The following is a 17,563-nucleotide window of genomic DNA, read 5'->3' on the forward strand; positions in this document are numbered from 1 at the left end:
CTTTTTTTCTTTCTTCCTTGACCCTTTGGTGATTCAGTTGATCATTATTCAGTTTCCATGAGATTGTAGGCTTTCTGTAATTTTTGTTGTTGTTGAAATCTAATTTTAAACCCTGGTGGTCTGATGGAACACAGGTGGTTATTCCATTTTTTTTGTATCTGTTGAGATTTGCTTTGTGGCCAAGTATGTGGTCAATTTTAGAGAAGGTTCCATGGGATGCTGAGAAGAAGGTATATTCTTTTATATAGGATGGAATGTTCCATAGATATCAATTCAGTCCATTTGAGTCATAACATCAGTTAAATCCCTTATTTCTGTGTTAAATTTCGATTTTGCAGATCTGTTCAGTGGAAAAAGTGGGGTTTTGAAGTCTCCTAATATTAATGTGCGGGGCTTCGTGTGTGATTTAAGCTTTAGTAATATTTCTTCTACATATGTGGGTGCCCTTGTGTTTGGGGCATAAATGTTCAGAATTGAAACTTCATCTTGGTGGATCTTTCCTGTGATGAGTGTGTAATGCCCTTCTTGATCTCTTTTGATTGATTTTAGTTTGAAGTCTGTTTTGTTGGATATTAGGATGGCTATACCAGATTGCTTCTTAAGACCATTTGATTGGAAAGACTTTTCCCTGCGTCAGAAAAGCACACAGTGGAATCACCTCACCACTGACTGGCTTTTCCTTTATTTTCCCAAGCTGTCTGAGCAAGTATTGGATCATTTTGTTGTAGTCTCTCTACAGAAAATTACACAGGTGCTTGAATTCCAAAACCTCCCACTGGGTACCTCTGCCTTCAGGCAGCTCTGTGCTTTCACTTCCCACCAATCACAAATGCTGCTTTTGCACATGAAGATGGCTGGCAGTTTGGCTCCTTTCCCCACCCCATGGGTTGTGGCTTTCCCTAGGCCCCCACCTCAGGCTGCTGACATGCAATCAGAGGCAGCTGTCCTCAGGCAGGCTGTACATTGCCTGTGTTTTCTGCTCAGATGTGCTGCACAGCAGAAGTCAGCCTCACACTTCACAATCATCATCATCAGATTTGGTGGGACAATTGGGAATTCTTAGAGGGGGGGAATTTAAAAAGAGAGAGAGAGAGCTTTTCTTAAGTTAAAAAATTGAAAACACTATTATGATGGAGGGAGTTAGGTCACTGTATGATTACAAAATGGATAGTTTAAAAATGGAACAATTAAGCTGGGTGGCGGTGGCGGTGGCAGCGGTGGCGGCACATGCCTTTAATCCCAGCACTCAGGAAGCAGAGCCAGGTGGATCTCTGTGAGTTCAAGGACAGCCTGGACTACCAATTGAGCCCCAGGAAAGGCACAAAGCTACACAGAGAAACACTGTCTCGAAAAACCATAAATAAATAAATATATAAATATGGAACAATTAAATGAGAGGATAATTAACTTAGATGGGATATGTGTAATGTCAATTATAAACATTATTGGTTTGATAATACTTGTTTCATTACTTAAAAATTTTGTTGATATGAGTGCCATGATGCAGGACTTGAAAAATTACTACTGATAATATGCAAGCCCTACAACTAATTACTAAAGAAAATAATTCAGTTTTTTGTAGATGAAATTCTAAATGATCCTATTAAATGAAAAATATGGTTCCTGAAATTGGATTAAGGCATGAGAGAGATCAGAGGAATAACAACAGCCATATCTAATCTTACCTCACCAACTCACAGCTTCCAAATTCGAGATACAACCTCTCTACCCATACCTATATGCCTTGCTATTCTGCCATCTGACTTACTCTCTGTGTCCAACTACATCACTTCCTCTTCCTGCACAGCTCTGTCACTTCCTGTCTGTCTATACAGACTTCCAGACCTCCATGGTTAACTAGTGTTGATTTTAAGGCATGTTCCAACACACCTGGCTCTGTTTCCAATGTGGCCTTCAACTCATGGAGGTCCAGAGTTGGATTCATCTCAAAAGAGATCAAGGACACTCATCACAGGAAAGATCTCTGTCTGCCAAGTGGTAGGATTAAAGGCATGTGCTAAACATTGCATGACTTTTGTGTTTACTTATAATGGCTGACTTCTTCCCTGATCTCCAGACAAGCTATATTCATTAAAGCACAAATAAAATGTCACCACATTTCAGCACAAATCAAGTATCACCACAGTTTTGACTGATAAGTTTCAAGCCTTAGAAAAACTTATTAAAACAGATAATAGAGATATTCAGACACAGATAGAGGAATTTAAAGGAGAACCAACCTCACCATTACAGTATAAAATTAGAGGAACAGCCCAAGGTTATCAAACAACCAACCTTCATTCATCCAATCTCCTTATGGGAACAACTGTGAGATGACAGGTATCCCAAGGCTATGTAAGAGCTGAATGGATTCCAGTGGCAATGTTAAATTTGAGGAGATTTAAGGAAGCAATAGTCTCATATGATATATATTCACCTTTTGTGAGGCAGAAGTTAAATTCATGGTCAACTAGTAAAAGAATTGTCCCACCAAACTAGTAAGACTTGGTTACAGCAGTATTGGAATCTGGTCCTCCATTACATAGGAAAGATGAGGCTAGGACCATTGAACAATGAAGTAGGGCTAGAGTTATTGAAATTCCTCAAGACCAACTTCTTGAAGACAGAGATTATGCTGATGGCCACACCCTGGCTCTATGCTGTGAAGCAGCTTTGGATGCTTGGAACAGAACTGAAGAAGTCAGAAAGAAAATTGAGTCATTTACTAAAGTTATACAGGGCCCAAAAGAAACCTTCCCTGATTTTTTTTTACAAAGATTGAATTCAACTGCAAATAGAATTATCTCAAATTCAGAAGCTAGGCAAATAATAAATGAAATTTGGCTTTTGAAAATGCTAATTCACAATTCAAAAGGAATATTAGGCCTTTAAAGGCAGTATCAGCACCACAGAAGAATGGATCTGAGATAGAGTCAATATTAAATTGTATAACCATGATGATGCTTGGATAGGAGAGGTGATTTTCAGAGGCTTGAAGAAAAATCAAAATGTCAAATGTTTCAATTGTAACAAACAAGGTCACCTAAAAAGGGATTGTAGACAGGACATTCCTGGATACAATGTCGTTTCTATGAATAATCTCAACAGAAGGTCACTGACTTCTGGAGTATGCAGAAGGTGCAACAAAGACTGGCATTGGACCAATGAAAGCAGATCAACAAGGGACAGACAAGGTAACACTTTGCCATTGGGAAATGCCTTGGGGGACCTCTTGCAGGCCCCCATGTCAAATGTGGTTCAGTCACTCCCTGTAATCATGGGGGACATTCCTCCCCAGAGCAATTAAAGGACCTAATGTCTATTGTAAAAAATCATACTGTTCTGGATGACAGAACATCTTTAGAGGATAAATAAATAAACTTTCAGGAGAAACCATAAAGGAAATATTTTGGCAAACTTCAATAAATGATCAAAGACTAAAGCTAAAAATATGAATAAATTACATTGTAAATGAAGGTTTTGTATACATAGGGGAGATGTAACAATAATTACAACAGAATCTTGCCACCTTACTGAAGGAGTTTATCAGCTGGTTCCCTGATCGAAGTTTTTGGGTCACTTATGTATGCTATCATATCATCAGCAAATAGGGCAATTTGACTTCTTTCTTTTCAATTTGTATCCCCTTGATCTCCTTTTGTTGTCTTATTGCTCTGGCTAGAACTTCAAGTACTATATTGAATAAGTATGGGGAGAGTGGACAGCCTTGTCTTGTTCCTGATTTTATTAAAATGGCTTTGAGTTTCTTTCCATTTCATTTGTTGTTGGCTGTTGGCTTGCTGTAAATTGCCTTTACTGTGTTTAGGTATGTTACTTGTATTTCTGATCTCTCCAGAATCTTTATCATGAAGGGGTTGGATCATGTTGGATTTTGTCAAAGGACTTTTCAGCATCTAATGAAATGATCATGTGTTTTTTTCTTTCAGTTTGTTTATATGGTGTATTACAGTGACAGATTTTCATATGTTGAACCATTCTTCCATCCCTGGGATGAAGCCTACTTGGTAATGGTGGATAATTTTTTCTGATGTGTCCCTGGGTTTGGTTAGCCAGTATTTTCTTGAGTATTTTTGCATCAATGTTCATGGGCAAGATTGGTCTGTAGTTTTCTTTCTTTGTTGCATCTTTGTGTGGTTTGGGTGTCAGGGTAATTGTAGCCCCATGGAAGGAGTTTGGTAATGTTCTTCTGTTTCTATTACGTAGAACAATTTGCAGAGTGTTGGTATTAGCTCTTCTCTGAAAATCTGGTAGATATCTGTGTTGAAACCATCTGGTCCTGGGCTTTTTTTTTTTTTTTTTTTGGTTGGGAGAATTTTAATGATCGTTTATAATCCTTAGTGTTTATTGGTCTATTTAGATAGTTTATTTGGTCTTGATTTAACTTTGGTATATGGTACCTATCCAGAAAATCATCCATTTCTTTTAGATTTTAAAATTTTGTAAAGTATAGATTTTGGAAGTATGACCTGATGATTCTGTGGATTTCCTCTTTGTCTGTTGTTATATCTCCCTTTTCATTTCTGATATTGATAATTTGGACGCTCTTTCTCTGCTTTTTGGTTAGTTTGGATATGGGTTTGTTTATCTGTTCATTTTCTCAAAGAGCCAACTCTTTATATCATTGATTCTTTGTATTGTTCTCTTTGTTTCTATTTTATTGATTTCAGCCCTCAGTTTGATTATTTCCTGGTGTCTGTTTCTGCTAGATGAGTTTGCTTCTTATTCTAGAGGTTCTAGGTGTGCTGTTAAGTTACTAATGTGAGATTTCTCTATCTTCTTTATGTGGGCATTTAGTGCTGTGAATTTTCCTCTTAACACTGCTTTTATAGTGTCCCATAAATCTGTGTATGTTGTACATTCATTTTCATAGATATCTAGGAAATCTTTAATTTCTTTCTTTATTCCTTCCTTGACCCATTGGTGATTCAATTGTGCATTATACAGTTTCCATGAGATTGTCGGCTTTCTGTAATTTTTGTTGTTGTTGAAATCTAACTTTAATCCATGGTGGTCTGATGAAATACAGGAGGTTATTCCAATTTTTTTGTATCTGTTGAGATTTGCTTTGTGACCAAGAATGTGGTCGATTTTACAGAAGGTTCCATGGGGTGCTGAGAAGAAGGTATAGCCTTTTGTGTTAGGGTAGAATATTCTGTGGGTATCTATTAAGCCATTTGAGTCATAACTTCTGGGAGTTCCCTTATTTCTCTGTTAAGTTTTTGTCTGGCAGACCTTTCCATTGGTGAGAGTGGAGTGTTGAAGTCTCCTACTACTAGTATGTGGGGTTTAATGTGTGATTTAAGCTTTAGTAATGTTTCTTTTACAAATGTGTGTGTCCTTGTATTTGGGGCATAAATATTCAGAATTGAGACTTCATCTTGATGAATTTTCCCTGTGATAAATATGTCATGTCCTTTCCGATCTCTTTTGATTGATTTTAGTTTGAAGTCTATTTTATTGGAATTTTGGATAGCTACACCAGCTTGCTTCTTAAATCCATTTGATTGGAAAGTCTTCCCCTAGCCTTTTATTCTGAGGTGGTGTCTGTCTTTGAAGTTGAGGTGTGTTTCTTGTAAGCAGCAGAATGATGGATTTTGTGTTAGAATCCATTCTGTTAGCCTGTGTTTTTCTTTTCTTTTTTTTTTTTTTTTTTGGTTTTTCGAGACAGGGTTTCTCTGTGTAGCTTTGCGCCTTTCCTGGAGCTCACTTGGTAGACCAGGCTGGCCTCGAACTCACAGAGATCCGCCTGGCTCTGCCTCCCAAGTGCTGGGATTAAAGGCGTGCGCCACCACCGCCCAGCTAGCCTGTGTTTTTCTATAGGTGAATTGAGACCACTGATATTAATGGATATTATTGACCAGTGATTGTTAATTCCTGTTATTTTGTGGTGGTTGTTGAAAGACCCTAACCCTTCAGGCTTACACCCCCCAGGCGCAGGAAATGAGAAACTAAAAATCTAGTTCCAAGGGCAAGCTGACTCAATCATTATTCAACCATCCCTGTAACAATGTAACAAAGTAAAAAGATTTCTGTTAAGAGAAGTGCTCAACTGTGACTGGGATAGTTGCAAGTGTTCCAGAAAGGACCACTGTGACCTTTGTGTAAACTCCACTACCGCCCTGATACCTCCCTTGAGGTTTCAGGAAGAATGTACATGTGGATGTGACTGTAACCACTCTGTGATCAGACCATGATCTTAGAAACGAAATTGTATGGGAATTGTAATCTTATGGCTTCTGTGGGTTTTTCCTTTAAAAGCCCCCATGTGACTACAGTACAAGGTGACTCTTGCTCTTTGGAGCAGAGGTTGCCTGACTGTACAGCCAGTGCATTAATAAACACCTCTTGCTGTTGCATCAACTGAACTGGAGTCTAGGTTCTTGGGGTGTCCACTTGAGACCCTAGATTTTTGGGGTCTAACAGTTGTGTTGTGTGTTTCCCTTCTTTGGTATTTATTGGTGTGTAATTATTTATTGCCTGTGTTTTCATGGGTGTATCTCTAGAAGGATTTTTCCTTCTAGAGATTTCTGTATGGCTGGATTTATGGAAAGATATTGTTTAAATCTGGTTTTATCATGGAATATTTTGTTTACTCCCTGTATGTTTATTGAGAATTTTGCTGGGTATAATAGTCTGGGTTGGCATTCATGGTCTCTTAGTGTGTGTATAATATCAGATGACAGCAATGTTATCCAGCTATATGCTTGCCTGAGAGGCTGAGAGCTCCTTCATGACTATGTAGATGTACACGACTGTGCAGAAAACATTTTCTGCTCATGGTTAGATATGAGGGACACACTGCTCCCCATTTCAGAATGGCAGTTTTTATTAATGGGACCCAATGCCTACAAGAGGAGGAATAGCCTTTCACATCAAAAGAATCAAAGCTGCAATATATTGGGAAAAAGGACTTCTTCCCTCAGAGGACAAAGACATTTAAAACAGACACAAAATCCTACAGCTCCTTCAGGCTGTCTGCCGGCCCCCACCCCCTAGCCCCTGGTCTGGCACTGGTGCACTGTTAGGCTCACACAAAGAGCCAAGTCGGAGTCCGTGGAGACACAGCACCACGGTCCATTCCATTAAGCCCAGAGAGTATGTTTACACCCTTGGAGCTCCCAGAGCTCCCTTCATGGAAGCCAGAAGGAATTAAAAGAATAACCGAAAAAAGGGCCGCTGAATACCCGGAGGGCTGGCTGGTTACCTCAGAGTCAAAAATAGTAATTCCTGAGATGACCTCTCCTAGCCCAGTTGGGCAAACTCATGGAACAACCCATTTGGAAAATCTGCCCTATGAGAATTGTTGCAAAGATATTTGGTGGCCTGGAGATTACCAACTCTGACCAAACAAGTTGGCAAAGCCTGTCTGCAGTGTGCTTGGAACAATCCCAAGCAGACCTACAAGCTGATACAAAAACGCATGTCCTTCCTACCCATTTAAACATCCATAACTGGTCCCCAGCAAAGGGGACGGATACTTGCTGGTTGTGGCATGCACTTTTGCAGGCTGAGTAGAATAGAAGCCTTTCCTACCTGCGCAGAGGATTAACCTGGAACTTGTGCTCATGCTACTGCCCCCAATCATTAGGATGGGTTGAGAGAGTAAGTAGAACTTTGAATTTACACCGATCAAACATTACCTAGAAAGAGACCTCCCTTGGGCAGAAATTCGGCCACTTTTACTGTTTAGGGTATAACGCATGCCCTGTAAATGTAGTTAGTCTCCTTTTGAGACCCTGTCTGGACACCCACCTCTGCTGCTCCCAAAAGCCTCAGGGGACCTCTGAGAGTATGGACACACCCAACTTTAGCAGTTCTTGAAAACTTGGCTAACACTGGACACAAAAATTGCCCAATCCTCAGCACTCCTATAGCTCTTAAAGCCGCAGGTATCAAGCTGTGGCTACACCGCACGACAAGTCAAGGTTGCTGTAGACCCCGACCAGGAGTGGACCATGAAAGCCCACCCAGCCAAGCCTCTGTGAAACTGGCCATCTCAAAATGACCTCAGAATGGGGGCAACGGCTCAGCTCCCACTCTGCCTCCTGATGTCCTTCTGATTCTGTGGATGTGCACCTATACAGTTCCCACCCAGCATCTCTGACCCTGTCACGTAAATTAGTCTGGAGAAAAGACTTGTCCCAAGGCAACTCCAATTCCTGGACAGCCATCAGTATAACTTAGCACCCCCTAGAGGGGCTCTGTTGTATCTCCTTCTGGTAGTGCTACTTGGGAATATGCCAGTCACATATCATCCCTCAGACCTCATCATTCTGTGATGGAACTGCCTGCACCAATAAAACAGACTATAGTTCCTTTTGGAGATGGCCCCATCCAGTGACAGACTATGGACAAGAGAACAATTTGGGGAGAACATATTGTTCAAGAAATCAAAGTCACTCTTCAGAATCAGATTGATTCATTGGCAGCAATGTTCCTCCCAAACCACTGAGGACTTGATTACTGCTGAAAAGGGAGGCATATCCATGGTTTTAAGTGGAGAATACTATGTTTTTGCTGCTCAATCAGAAATATATGAGAAAATACAAAACAGTTATAGAGAAGAGAAGGCCAGAGGTAGAGTTGAGAGGCCATGAAGGGACTTCATGTGGACCCAGGCTGCCTCTGTTAATGGGGCCTCTTAGGTTGACCATAGCAGGACTTCTGTTAGGACTGTTCATCTTAGACACCCTGTCCAGGGTCATCAGAACTAGAGTAAAAAGAGTCAAGCTGCAGGTGACACAGCAGGTGGTATCAGCCGACTTCTTAGACAGATTCATAGGGTGCTATGAGGGTAAAGAGGAGGGAATGAAGTAGAATGAGGTAGTAAAGACCATTATTAGATGTTGATCTAGTGGCTTATTTTCTCAGTTACTTAAAGCTCTACTTGTATGGCCTATTTGCCAAAGGATAACTTCAAGTGGAACAAAATGATCCTAAAACGTAACTGAAAAAGAAAAAGGCCATTGCCCTTAATGACCTGCTGACTACTTCTGTATTTTACATAGCTTCTGTAAAATCTTGCTTGCTTGACTGCCCAAGCTTGTCATTTTAGAGTATAAAGTGGACATACAAACTGGACTTGGGACCACAACCTTTCAGGAGTTTTCTGTGCTTCAGTCCACCAGTGACACTCCTCTGTTCCACTCTCATTGTTGTTGGAGTACTTACTTATTCCAGAAAGATCACTGCAACACTGCTTGAATACTCTGAAAGGTTTGTCACATTTAATTATGTCACTCTGCAAATCCCACCCATCTTAATTCTCACACCTGTATAAGTTCTGTTCTTCTGGTAACTCTAGAGAACTGTGCATTGCTCTGCTTTGACAGGTGGGCTCTTAGCAGCCTCCTCGGGAGCATAGACGGGCCACTTCCATTCAACACTTGAGTGAGCCAGGCCACTTGGGCAGCCTCACTGAAGCCCACAACTGTGTCAAGATGACTGACAATATCTTCTTGTTTGAGGGGATCCAGATGGTGTCTGACTTCCTTAGTGTGGAGTCTCTGTCTTTTGCTTAGAACTTTTTGGTGAAAGATGATGATGTTATCATAGCGAGCTACCCTAGATCAGGTAAGAAAAGTGTGTGTGTGTGTGTGTGTGTGTGTGTGTGTGTGTGTCTGTGTGTGTGTGTGTAACTTGGGGGGGTTAACTTATGTCTCAGTTACTGTTCTATTGCTGTGAATAGACACCATGGCTAAGGCAACAATAAAGGAAGATATTTATTTGGGGGCTTACTTACAGTTTCAGAGCGTTAGTACATAATCATCATGGTAGGGGGCATGGTGGCGGACCAGCAGACATGGTACTGTAGCAGTAGCTGAGAGCTCACATCTGATTTACAAATTTGAGAGAGAGAGAGAGAGACTGGCCTTGGGTGGGCTTTTGAAATCTCAAAGCCCAGCCTCAGGGACACTTCCTCCAACAAGGCTCACATCTCCTCCAACAAGAGCACGCTTCCTAATTCTTCCCAAACAGCTCCTGTAGCAGGAATCTTAAAAGTTCTTATTAATAAAATCAAACCTGAGGCCAGTTATTGGGGTGAATACTGGAAGATCAGAGAGACAGAACAAGCCACAGCTATCTCACGTTGCCAATTCCTCAGCTGGTCCTGTTTCCTCAGAATGGAAGCTTCTGTGTCCTCATCTTAATGGCTCTCAGCTGAACTGCTGCTTAAAAGCTTGAATGCTTAACCAGCCAAATGCTTAACCAGGCCAAATGCTTCTAGTTTCTGGTCCTCATGCCTTATATACCTTTCTGCTTTCTACCATCACTCCCTAGGATTAAAGGCTTGCTTCCTGGGATTAAAGGCGTGAGTCACCATGCTTGGCTGTTTCCAATGTGACCTTGAACTCAGAGATCCCAGATGGATTTCTTCCTCTGGAATGCTAGGATTAAAGGTGTGTGCTATCACTGCCTAACTAGTGGCTTTTCTGTTCTCTGACCCCAGATAAGTTTATTAAGGTACACAATATTTTGGGGAACACAATACCACCACATTTCCTTTCTTTTTGTCTAAAATTAAAGAAAGCTTATAACTAATACAAGAAAAATTATCCAATAAGTATATACAATATATACAGCCAAAAATTACATTAATGATGTCTAGTCCATTAACATTTGACAGAGTCAGAGAAAAACTCCATTATATATATTAACAATGTCCAGTCCAGTAACGTCTGATAAACTCAGACCAAAAAATTTTCATTACTTACCTTATTTAAAACAAGTAGTTCCTTTTTAAAAGAAGATTCCATAATTTCCCTTTTTATCTTATTATATCCATATTATCTCTTTTTTCTTTTCATAATATATTCAGTAGTCTACCTTTTGTCATTTTTATATCTTCCCCTTTTTCTTCAGTGTAGATCAATGATCTACCTGTTTATCCTATTATTTCTTTATCTTTTTTCTCAGAGTAAATTCAATGATCTATCTCATATCTTATTCTCTTTTTCTTTTTGTTTTCTAGGGGTGAAGATACCTTTAGGGAATCTTGAAAAGAAAATTTTTGGGTTACTTGTCAAGACCTGTATCATTTGTCCAGTCTCTGCATAAAAGGAAAGTTCAGGGCTTGTTTCAAGTCCTTGTTCAAGTAGTCTGTCAGGCTGGATCATCTCAGCTAGCCATCTCAAAATTGTCCTAAGCAGTTTGTAGTCCAAAGCAGATCTTTCCGTGGTGTTAATCAGCTTAATGGTTTACCATAGTCCTTTTGAAGATTTCAAAGTTGCTGTTAGGTGTGGTCATGGTTCCATGCAGACTTTTTTTTTTATTTTGTGCCTGCTCTGTGGTTTGGAGCAATCACAGTCTGATAAATGTCTGTCTCTCGGAACCATGAACATTCTTCCCTAGAACAATCTTCACAACAATTTCTCCCCACCATTTGTCTTGCCAGACTTTTCCAAACTGACCTTTGCCGATGCTTTCTTGTAACACCATGGTCCTGGCAATTCTTCTCTGAACCAGTAGCAGTAAACTCTTTGTCTCAAGTAGCAGCATCACTGCAGTCACCAACACGATGAGAAGGAGCTGGCAATGTGGAGCAGTAGCCACTACTTCCATGGTCCCACTGCTGTTTGTGGCTCAGTCCAGGCCAAAGCTTCTCCCAAACCTCCTAGGCCGGGCTCAAACTCAGGATCCTCCTGCCTCTGTCTCCTTCAGCAAATCCTACCAGCATGCACCACCACAAATGGATGAGTGTAGCTTGGGCCTGAGCTGGGGCTCACAAGGCCACAAGCTTTTTCATGAATTCGTAACACGAACGTTGGGCGCCAGATGTAGCAGGAATCTTAAAAGTTCTTATTAATAAAATCAAACCTGACGCCAGTTATTGGGGTGAATACTGAAAGGTCAGAGAGACAGAACAAGCCACAGCTATCTCACGTTGCCAATTCCTCAGCTGGTCCTGTTTCCTCAGACTGGAAGCTTCTGTGTCCTCATCTTAATGGCTCTCAGCTGAACTGCTGCTTAAAAGCTTGAATGCTTAACCAGCCAAATGCTTAACCAGGCCAAATGCTTCTAGTTTCTGGTCCTCATGCCTTATATACCTTTCTGCTTTCTACCATCACTCCCTAGGATTAAAGGCTTGCTTCCTGGGATTAAAGGCGTGAGTCACCATGCCTAGCTGTTTCCAATGTGGCCTTGAACTTGCAGAGATCCCAGATGGATTTCTGCCTCTGGAATGCTAGGATTAAAGGTGTGTGCTATCACTGCCTAACTAGTGGCTTTTCTGTTCTCTGACCCCAGATAAATTTAATAAGGTACACAATATTTTGGGGAACACAATACCACCACAAGCTCCACTAACTAGAGATCAAGCATTCAAGCATATGAGCCCATGGGGATCATTCCCATCCAAATCACCAAAATCTGTATGCTTTTTCCCATGTCAGTTACACCATTTTATATTTCCACCAAAAAGGCTTATGAAATTTTTAATACATCGGTTCTCTAAAATCCTGTCCTTTGGGATGTCAGGAGGCACAAATAGGAATGACTGATTAAAATATTGGTCAAAGTAAATTATATGTTTGAAATTATAAAAGAAAAAAAAAGAAAAACATGTAGCTTAAAAGAAATACTGACTATTTATGATCAACTTAACCCTTGGCCTGCCTTCCCTATGTATAGGTTAGGGAATGGGGCTAAAAATCCCAACCCTCTAATTCTGTTGCAGGGATTCAGGTGACCAGCTTATATCCTTGGCCTATTTATGGGGCATGGCCACTTTTTTTACGCACAAAAAACCTCTACTAATTCAGAGATTACATGATATTAGAAGTTGTATGCTAGGAAACTTGGAGATAGACTCTATCATCTATCTATCTACATATATATATATATATATCATCTATGTACTATCTATCTATCATCTATATCTATCTATCTATCTATCTATCTATCTATCTATCTATCTATCTATCTATCTATCTATCTATCTATGTATCTGTCATGTACCACCCTATATGCTACTTACCTATCTAACATGGTCTTAGACTGGTCCTGAGGCACAGATCCCTACATCAAGTAACTGTGTAACTGAAAAGGCACCACATATCACTAGCCTGTCATTAATAGAGGGAGTAAATAATGTACCATCTCCAAAGTTAGTCATGAAGGGACAAAATATTCCATGATAAAACCAGATTTAAACAATATCTTTCCACAAATCCAGCCCTACAGAAATCCCTAGAAGGAAAAATCCAACCTAAGGAAGTTAGATACACCCATGAAAACACAGGCAATAAATAGTTACACACCAATAAATACCAAAGAAGGGAAACACACAACATAACTGCTAGACCCCAAAAATCTAGGTTCTCAAGTGGGCTCCCCAAGAACCTAGACTCCAGTTCAGTTGATGCAACAGCAAGAGGTATTTATTAATGCACTGGATGTACAGTCAGGCAAACTCTGCTCCAAAGAGCAAGAGTCGCCTTGTACTGTAGTCACATTGGTACTTTTAAAGGAAAAACCCACAGAAGCCATAAGATTACAATTCCCATATTTATCACAGGGAAAATTCATCAAGATGAAGTCTCAATTCTGAATATTTATGTCCCAAATACAAGGGCACACACATTTGTAAAAGAAACGTTACTAAAGCTTAAATCACACAAACCTCACACACTAGTAGTAGGAGACTTCAACACCCCACTCTCACCAATGGAAAGGTCTGCCAGAAGGACCTGGACAGGTGTAATGCAGACACTAAGAGACCATCGATGTCAGCCCACACTAATATACCCAGCAAATCTTTCAATCATCATACACAGAAGGAACAAGACATTTGAAGACAAAGCCAGATTTAAACAATACCTATCCACAAACCCAGCCCTACAGAAAGCACTAGAAGGAAAATTCCAACCGAGGGAAGTCAGATACACACTTGAAAATACAGGCAATAGATAAAGCCACAACAGTAAACCCCAAAGAAGAGAAGTACACGCACTACCACCAAAAATAACAGGGATGAAGAATCACTGGTCATTAATATCCCTTAATATCAACGGACTTAATTCACCTATAAAAAGACATAGACTTACAGAATGGATACGAAAGCAGGACCCATCTTTCTGCTGCATACAAGAAACACATCTCAAATTCAAAGACAGACACTACCTAAGAATAAAAGGCTGGGAAAGGACTTTCCAATCAAATGGTCTTAAGAAACAAGCAGGGGTAGCCATCCTGATATCCAACAAAATAGACTTAAAACTAAAATCAATCAAAAGTGATCAAGAAGGGAATTACATACTCATCACAGGAAAGATCCACCAAGATGAAGTTTCAATTCTGAACATTTATGCCCCAAACACAAGGGCACCCACATATGTAAAAGAAACATTACTAAAGCTTAAACCACATATAAAAACCCACACATTAACCTATACTCTGCAAAACTGGAAAACCTAAAAGAAATGGACGTTTTTCTGGATAGGTACCACATACCGAAGTTAAATCAAGACCAGATAAACTGTTTAAATAGTCCAATAACCACTAAGGAAATAGAAACAGCCATTAAAATTCTCCCAACCAAAAAAAGCCCAGGACCAGATGGTTTCAGTGCAGAGTTCTACCAGATCTTCAAAGAAGAGTTAATACCAATACTTTCTAAATTGTTCCACATAATAGAAACAGAAGGAACATTACCAAATGTGAAGACCACATGAGAAGGGGAGGAAGCAGAGAGCTAGGGAGTCCCACGGAAATCCACAAAGATACCCCCGCAAAAGACTGCTGGCAATGGTCGAGAGATGGCAGGAACTGACCTACTCTGGTGATGGGATGGCCAAACACCCTGATAGTTATACCATAAACCCCATCCAAGGACTGAGGAATCTGGAATCTGGATGCAGACATCCATGGCTGGACCCCTGGTGGAGCACTGGGAGTCTAATTAGTGAGAAAGCGGAGGGTTTATATGAGCGAGAATTGTTGAAGCCAAGGTTGGATAAAGTACAGGGACAAATAACCAAATGAATGGAAGCACATGAACTATGCACCAAAGGCTGAGGGGCCCCCAACTGGATCAGGCCCTCTGAATGGGTGAGACAGTCATTTGGCTTGATCTGTTTGGGAGGCAGCTGTGCGGTGGTGCCGGGTCCTGGACTCGTTGCATGAGTTGGCTGTTTGAATCCTGGGACTTATGCAGGGACGCTTGGCTCGGTCTGGGAGGGGGGGACTGGACCTGCCTGGACTGAGTCTATTAGGTCGATCCTGGTCCTCGGGGGAGACCTTGATCTGGAGGAGGTGGGAATGGGGGGTAGGGTGGGGGTAGGGGTAGGGGGGCGAGAGGGGGAGAACAGGGGAATCTGCGGCTATTATGTGGAACTGAATGGTGTTGTAAAATAAAAAAATAAAAAAAAATTAACCAGAATTAATCTCTACATAGTTTTAATAGTAAATTTGAATGTCCTAAATTTCCAGTTAAAAACTATGGTTTTGAAAAATGGACTGAATTATAAAATTGCATCTCTTTTTGTAAAGACATGCCTTGGTGCCAAAAAGTGATCTGATCTTGGTAAATAATGGGACTTGTCACCAAATCTTGTCACTGGGGCACTCTATCCCTAGGACCTATATAGACCCACATTGTAGAAGGATAAAACAGTTTCTTGTGAGTTTTCCTCTGACCTCCACAATAACTAGTATTAACAGCAAAATAGGCTCTTACTATCACAAAATACCTCAAAAAGAAAGAGACATATCTTTAATATCTATGCAAAGAAAGGCTGAGAATATCTTATAAGAATTACACTGAAGAAAAACATCATTCACAGCTCTTCTTCTCTTAACGTAAGTTGAATAAGACTAAAGAAGGCATCTCTAAGTAAATTTATTTCAATGGACTTGTTTACTTACTCTAAAATATTAATGCCACAATGCTGGACACTGGAAAATAATAATTGAGGTTTAAATAGTTATGAGATAGTGAGAGTGTGGAAGTAAGCAAGAATATTAAATTCAAAGACAGACGATGTGGTGATGGGGAGAAGTATAAAGGGAAGAGTTAGACCAGAAGGAGAGAATTTAATAGAGTTAAGAAAGACAATGTTACTCTCTTGGCTCTTTTGGTCCACTTGTCCCCTCTCTCTTGCCTCTTCTCCCTTGCCCCACTCTCCATCCCCTCCTTCTCTCATGATCCAGTCTCTTCTGCTGGCCATATTCAGTCTACTATTTATTTTCTGTCTCTGTTCGTCAGCATAGAATCAACCATGAGACTGGTAGCCATCTTTACTAAGGTTAAAACGAGTATATGGCATGTAACTTTGCCATCATCTTTATTAAAGTGACCCCGTGGTATAAAACAACTAAAGCAATAGTTACAAAACATTTTATTCACACTGAGCCCTCTGCTAATTATTGTATATCTTTTTTTTAATTAAGAAAGCAACAGCAGGTCTTCAAAATATTTTGGATTAGGATAAATTTTTGTAAGATGATAAATTCCCAAGGTTGTAAAGATATGTTCAGGTTAACAGAAACTGATTTAGAGATTTTTGTCTAACTACTTAGGCCTTTGCTGATTTTTCAACACTGAGCTTCTAGAAAATTTTAGATAAGAAACAAAATGTTTGATAACACGGCAGTATTTGTTAAACCTAAATTTATGAAGTTCTACTCAGATTAACAAAACTCTATTTAGAGATTTATGTCTAACCAGTAACATCTTTGTTCTGTTGAATGCTAGGCTTTAAGAATATGTTAAATGGTAAAACATCTCTAGCGAACTTCTGCCCTCCAGTGTTTTTCCATTGTGCTCTAAGCCTGTATTCAAGACCTCCTCCCTCCTTCAATAAACAGCATTCGGTATTAAAAACAAAAGAATATGTTAAATGATGAGAAGCATGATTTTGTTTGGTATATAAAAGATGTTTGATGTGTAAGGTTAATAAATTCTTAACATCTACTCAGGCTAATGGAAATTATCTTTAAATTACTTATTTAGCCTGTTTTCCTTTGCAGCTTGATGTGGGTGCTGGGAACTGAGTTCAGGTCCTCTGCAAGAGCAGTATGTGCTCTTAATCTCTTACCTACTACTCCAACCCATATGTATGTATTTCCTCATTTGTGGAGGTACAGTTGAACACATGTGGCCATCAGAGGACAACTTGTTGGAGTTGCTTGTGGGTGCTGTGTGCCCTCATCCATTGAGCCATGTTGGCAGCCCAACATTGAACATTTCATAATGTGTGAATATAGTAATTCTTTTTTTCAAAATACAATAATAATTTAATGGCATTCAAAAGTCTGTACGGATATCAATTTTCCTTTTTGAAAAGATTTTTTTTTGGCACCACACACATGCAGTTCCTGTGGTGGCCAGAAGAGGGCAGGGATCCCTGGAGCTGAACTCAACAGCCAGTTGTCAGTGGCTGTAGAGGTGCTGGGAACTGTACCCAGGTCCTCTGGAAGAGCAGCGAGTGCTCTTAACTTAGTGAACATTTCTAATGTACCACTCACTGATACATGCATGTCCCACTCTCAGAGAAGACAGTAGGCCCTTGCCCTCAGAAAGCCTGGTGCCAGAAATCACAGA

At 40.2% G+C, this 17,563-nt stretch overlaps 1 protein-coding gene and 1 long non-coding RNA gene across 8 annotated transcripts in view; one reads left to right on the plus strand and one right to left on the minus strand.

Annotated features, from left to right (window-relative positions):
• Positions 1–17,563, minus strand: part of LOC107399359 (3-beta-hydroxysteroid sulfotransferase-like) — a 230,626-nt gene that overhangs the window by 45,461 nt on the left and 167,602 nt on the right. The window lies entirely within an intron of this gene.
• Positions 2,747–9,604, plus strand: LOC121826304 (uncharacterized). 2 transcript variants are annotated; one of them, XR_013051122.1, is made up of 3 exons: positions 2,747–3,194; positions 9,077–9,237; positions 9,354–9,604. It is a non-coding gene; the product is annotated as an uncharacterized LOC121826304 (long non-coding RNA). The 2 variants fall into 2 exon arrangements; XR_006068613.2 differs by lacking the exon at positions 2,747–3,194 and adding an exon at positions 7,487–7,623 and having other exon boundaries at positions 9,354–9,603.

Source organism: Peromyscus maniculatus, chromosome 1, assembly GCF_049852395.1.
Source record: "Peromyscus maniculatus bairdii isolate BWxNUB_F1_BW_parent chromosome 1, HU_Pman_BW_mat_3.1, whole genome shotgun sequence".
Lineage (NCBI taxonomy): Eukaryota > Metazoa > Chordata > Mammalia > Rodentia > Cricetidae > Peromyscus > Peromyscus maniculatus.